We start from the raw sequence: 6,532 nt of genomic DNA, 5'->3' as shown, positions 1-6,532 counted from the left end.
TATATATATATATATGTATGTATGTATGTATGTATGTATGCATGTATACACACACTCGTGTGTGTGCATACATGAAAAAAGGTGTCCCCAACGATGAGAAAATTAATAAGTCTTTGGGTCGAACAAAAATAGCTGTGGCTTTTATTCAACCAAAGTTGAACACACATTTAGACATCAGTGTTGCTGTCACTAATGGAGTGATAAATGATTAGCTCTTTAGCAACCTATATCTAGCGATATTATTGATCACAAATTGAATGATACAAAAACAATTATTTTTATGTTATAATCAAATAAGCGGCAAGCAAAAGTAAATTCTACACACATACATATGTAGTCTGATCAATAAGTATCTGGACTGTTGCCATAGTAAACGAAGCTAAAGCACGCAAAGTGAAGCCGCTTGGTGCAGATTGACCTTTAACTCTGCTATGGATGCGCACTAAGTTTTAACGTTCTAGCTCACTTCCGCTATTTACAGCAGTGCTTGGAAGGAAGGTGTGTAACGTGTGATCGAAAGCAGTTTTGGCACAAACTTAGCAGACAAGTATATACCCAAATCTTCAGTGATAATGGACTGAACTGAACGGTAACTAATCTGCACATCCTCTGATAACTCATGGATGGTGGTTCGACGATTTCCCTTCACAGCTGCACGCACATCTGCAATGTTTTTCTCAGTTCTGCTGGTTGCAGAACGTTCATCACTATCGACACTTTTTCGACCACCTTGGAAACGTCTGAACTACTCGTATATTTGTGCGCGGCTCATACACTTCTCTCCATATACTTTCTTCAACTTTGCGTAGGCCTTTGAGCAGGTATCGACATGACAACTTGTCTCCCAAGTCTGTCACCCTAGTCTGGCATTAAAATAGTGCTATTGAGTTGTTTTGACTCTTATTTCTAGCAATGCTGGTACTACTTAGTATCCTCCGTCACTTTAGGGGCATCTATATATATATATATACATACATATATAGATACATGTAGATATCGATACATATATACATATAGACATCTACACACACACACACACACACACACACACACACACACACATATATATATATATATATGTATATATATATATATATATAAACATCCATATATAATCATATATATTATCAATTAATATACACAAAATTTAAAAAGGGCTCCTAATAGTTTCATTCTGTACAATAATTTTGCTGATCTATATAACATGCCATGTTTCTCCAAGCAAATTTTCAGGCTCAATGCATACCGTTGGACCTATTTGAAAACCAAGATGCTACTCTATGAGAAAAAACGAGAAGAAAAACGTGAAGTTTGATGCAAAAAGTGCAACGACAACAAAAAAAAAAACAAAACAAGAAAACCAAGATCTATCTCTGCCCCCTTTGTCTGGAGAATATATATATATATATAAAACAAATAATATATATATATATATTGTCTACCTTCGTGGTGCTTTGGTGACCGCAAGATGGCAGCGTGGCCGAAGATCGATGGACAATGGTAAAAGGAAATAGTCACCTTAAAAACGAGGCTTTTCCCCCTCCATATTTTAAAGACGTCTCAGACCAACAGTGTTTGGGAACTGAAGATACACCATATTGCTAAATCCCTTATGAGCGAGAAACCCAGGATAACCCCATAAACCAGCCTACCCCACTATATTAAGTGCTCTACATCTTCGAGTGTGCATCTCCTCCGGATTTATGTATTTCTACAAATGATCCTATATATATATATATAATCACGTGACCTTGTGCGAAAGAAATCAATATTTCATGTTCCTCGAATTAAGGATAACATTTAGTAATTAAAATAAATGAAAGATGCTAATTTCCATTTTTATTAGCAGCTTAGTTATCGAATCAATTAGGCCCCGCTTTACAATTTTGTGCTTTAACTGATCCAGAAAATACTTTAATGTGGAATATATTTAAGAGATACAACAGTTGTCATTGCGAGCTGCATAACGCAGCAGATGAACTGCTGTTCCTTCACATTACTGAACAGTTATTTCTACCTCTGACAGAATGACATGTCACTCTACTATTTATGTAGAGTGACATAGCATTGTACTAATAGTTACCGCTGTTACAACCTACAGAGTGTGGCAAAAAGCCTTCAATGTTTTATAGCTTGACAAACGATTTAATAGCAAATGCTTGGTGTGCACTTGTCCAAAGCATGATCGTAACTGCTAAAAACGTCCCAAATAAATTAGGAAGGCATTAGTTACATGGAGACACTGTTACTACCTCCCTAATTCCGCTAGCTAATATGCATCGAAACAACAAAAATGAGAGGCTTTTTTCTGCTGTACCATGTAGCAACATTCCACCGAAATTACTTTTCACCTCCCTAGAATAAGTTACTAGTCAATACAGTGTACTATAGCATTTCCTCTCAACGTTGTTTCCTTATATATTGGTTTCAAATTCTTTCACAAGACCAGCAAATTTGCGGGGAGGGGATAAGTCGGTTACATCGACTCCAGTGCTCAACTGATACTTATATCATCAACCCAGAAAGGATGAAAGGCAAAATCGACCTTGGCGGTATTTGAACTCAGAACATAAAGAATGACGAAATGCCGCTAATTGTTTTAAACGGCGTGCTAACGATTCTGACAGCTCGACGCCTTCATTTGCTTGTATATTCGAAATTCTTCTTTACCAATGGCAATGCTCGCCAATAAATGTAAAAGTTAGGTGAATAGTTTTATCGACACCGGAAAAAGCAAAAGCAAAGTTTATGAACTTCAGCTTTAAATAAATCGAACTCAACCACGCCAAGTTATTACTCGGCGCTCCACTTGCTTGTTTTCTTATTTCATTGTTTTCTTATTTATTCATGTTTTCTTATTTCATCAATATCATTTTTTAGCAAAACAGTTTACAATAAGAGAAACTTTAATGACAATTACAACGATAACAACAGCATCACCATCACCACCACCGCCTCCGCCGTCGCCGCCGCCGCCACCACCACCACCACCACCGACAACAACAACAAAAATAATCCTTTCATTATGTACATTGTTTACATTAGTCGGACTGGTGTCCTCATCTTGATTGTTACTTTCGCTACATTTCGATTGCTGTACGCTCCAGTTTTCTTCAGGCATCTTCTGATACAGATTAGAGCCTTGTCTGGAATTGAACTCTCAACCTCTAGGTTTATAAGCCTTAAAGATTCACTCAGTCCTGCCTTCAGGCATAGCGAAATGGATAAATACGTTGGTTGCAGAGCAGTCACCTAGGGGTTATGATAACAACAACAACAACAACAATAATAATAATAATTAGATGATGATTCCTTTACAAATAAAGACATCAGTAAATAATAGTGGTAGTCGTGGTGGTTATAGTTGTAGTTGTAGTAGCAGTAATAGTAGTAGCAGGTTTATTTTTTGAATACACAAAATACTAGTAAACAATCGTAGAATGCAAGCGAGAAGAAGAAGAAGAAGAAGAAGAAGAAGAAGAAGAAGAAGAAGAAGAAGAACAACAACAACAACAACAAGAACAAGAACAAGAACAAGAACAACAACAACAACAAAAGCAACAACAAATAAATGAGACACATACATTTGACTTCCTAATAAGAAAATGTCCACTGTTTTGTTACTGGCCTTTCGGAGGCGTTTACCGGATATTAATTCTTTCATCTGAAAGATTAATAAAGTGTCATCGCAAAAATAAAAACAATAAAAAACGTAGATTTAAAATTAAATATAAAAAAGCACATCACTGTCTTAATATTTTCAATGTGGTGTTATGTAGGAATTCCCTGGCAGAAGTAAATTGTCCGTAAACGGAAATAATTGTCCTGGTTTGATTACATTTCGAAAAACTTTTACTTTTTATATACGTTGTTAACTCAAACACTGGCCTCTCCTTGGTCGCACGAATTGCTTAAAATAACAGCTAAACTTCCGTTAAATCACACCATACGATCATAAATAAAGAAATAGCACAGAAATATAGCCAAAGATATACGAAAAGACGGAATGGCTGCAATAGGAAAATCTTTTACCATAGATAAGCCTGAACAGACATAACTTTGGGCTACACACCAACAGCAACAACGACAGTATGAATAAGTACAACAACAGCAGCAACAACAACAGTAACAATAACAACAATAATAACAGGAACAACAACTACAACAACAACAACAACAATAGCAAGGACAACAGCAACAACAAGAACAACTCATGAGCACCCATACAGACTGATGCTTCCTTATTATAAATTTTTTGTTTTGTGCCTCAGAAATTAAATTGATCAAATTGAGGACATCGATTACTATTTGGTTAACAATTAAAGCAAAATAAATTCATTAAACATTGATAATGTAGAATGTGGGGAGTCAAGAACATCATAAAACCTGTTTCTCTTGTTCCTGTAAAATTCGAAAGATTTCCGTCTAGCTAAACAGAAAACATTTCAAAATACCTTTCATTAATAGAAGATTCTATATTTAATTATTTTAGTTGGAATAGGTACAAATATAGACACACACAGACACACGCACAGGAAAATACACAAACAAGCAAACACACGCACACACCTGGATGTTATGGAGTGACAGTGAACAAGAATAGAAGGAGCAATATTTGAGAGAGAACTGTAATTTTGCAGAGCAACTTCTTGTGAAATGTAAGGAAACGTAAGGCGAAGGCGTGGTTGTATGGTAAGAAGCTTGCTTCACAACCACATGGTTCCGGGTTAGCTCCGGCCGACCAAAGCCTTGTGAGTGGATTTGGTAGAAGGAAACTGAAACCCGTCCTATCTATCTATCTATCTATCTATCTATCTATCTATCTATCTATCTATCTATCTATCTATGCATATACATATAGGGTGCGTAAGATATTTGAGGACAGATTTATGTTTATAAATAACATAACTTTATTTATCAAAAAATAAAAAATGCAATGAGGATGAAAATAAACCTTATTTTCTATAATGTTATTCAATAAAGCCACCTTCAGCCTCAATAACTGCTTCAATATGAGATCTAAATCATCTTCATGCTCGAATCAAGAAGTCCTGGTTCATTTTGGACATTACTCTGACTATGGCAGCTTTCAAAGAATCCTTGGTGTTATGGGCGAGTTCATTGACTTCTCTCTTAACAACGCTCCACATGTAATAATCCAATGGATTGAAATATGGGGAATTAAGAGGCCAAACAAACCAACAAACAAACAAACAAACAATCCAGGCAACTAATTTGTGTTCTGGCTTAACCAACCAATGAACAATGTACTGTCATCTGGGATGAGGGAGACAAGAGTTGATATATTGATGGAAAGAGACCTTCCGAGTGGATCACCTGATGTACAGTAGACCACGAGATAAATTCGACAGTGAGCCCGCGTCCCTGATATTCAGCAAAATGTGGCAGTTTTAGAAAGTAGTATATTTCTTAGAGGGGACCGTGATTTCTTTCAAGGAATGCTCCCGAAATCGAAGATTTGATTAGTGAAGTTTGCTAATTAAGTTGATTTCAAAATATAATTCTTGATCAATAATTATAATTTTCATATTTTGTAATTGTGTCAGTGACTTTATATATCAAATTATCCCAGCAAAATACTTTTCTTTTCTTTTCTTTTTATAAAGTTTTACCCGTAGTGTGATAAACACTTTAAAAATGCATTCTTGCCATAAGAATAAGATAACACCGTTACACATTTCCTTCACTGACCCCAAATTTTGTCATTTTATGGGAGCAAGGACAGAACACAAAAACACCATATCTCAATAAAAGAGATCATCTCCATATGATCCATTCTTAATAAGAATGGCTTCAAATTTTGGCACAAGGCCAGCAATTTCAGGGTCAGGGAAAAGTCGTTTACATCGACTCCAGTGATTGACTGGTACTTTTTTATCCACCGCGAAAGGATGAAAGTCAAAGTCACCCTCGGCAAAATTTAAACTCAGAACGGGAAGACGGATGACATGCCGCGAAACATTTTGCCCGGTATGCTAACGATTCTGCCAGCTCGCCACCTGTAATCTCTTAATGATAGCGAATATGAATATTGGTCGGTGTCTTCGTTGATTACTCTTGTCCCATTTTATACCATATAGAGAGAGTAGTTAAGAGAGAAAGAGAGCGAGAGAGTTAATGAGGGAGAAAAAGAGAGATACTTAGAGAATTAGCATAGGAGATGCAGGATGAGAATTAACATAAGAGATGCTTGGTGTGAGGAAGAAGAGAAGCGCACGTAGATGATAGAGTAGTAATGGGAGGAGTCATACGTTCGTTTTATTCAAATTTATTTTAAGCTAAATCTTTTTCTTTTGAAAATTAGTATTCATTTCATTATATTGTATAAGCACTGAGGAATTTGATAAAAGTTAAAATAATTGTATGTATGCTACATTTCCTGATAACGCCCATGGAGGCAATAGTATACTTGCAGATCTTGTGTCTTGGGAAGAAACAAGGAAAAAAACAAAATATACTTCCAGAGTTACCAGTCATATGACGGGGATCATTCGACTATATATATATATAT

The sequence above is a fragment of the Octopus bimaculoides genome, chromosome 11 (assembly GCF_001194135.2).
Source record: "Octopus bimaculoides isolate UCB-OBI-ISO-001 chromosome 11, ASM119413v2, whole genome shotgun sequence".
In the NCBI taxonomy this organism is placed as follows: domain Eukaryota; kingdom Metazoa; phylum Mollusca; class Cephalopoda; order Octopoda; family Octopodidae; genus Octopus; species Octopus bimaculoides.
This window is presented reverse-complemented; position numbering follows the sequence as displayed.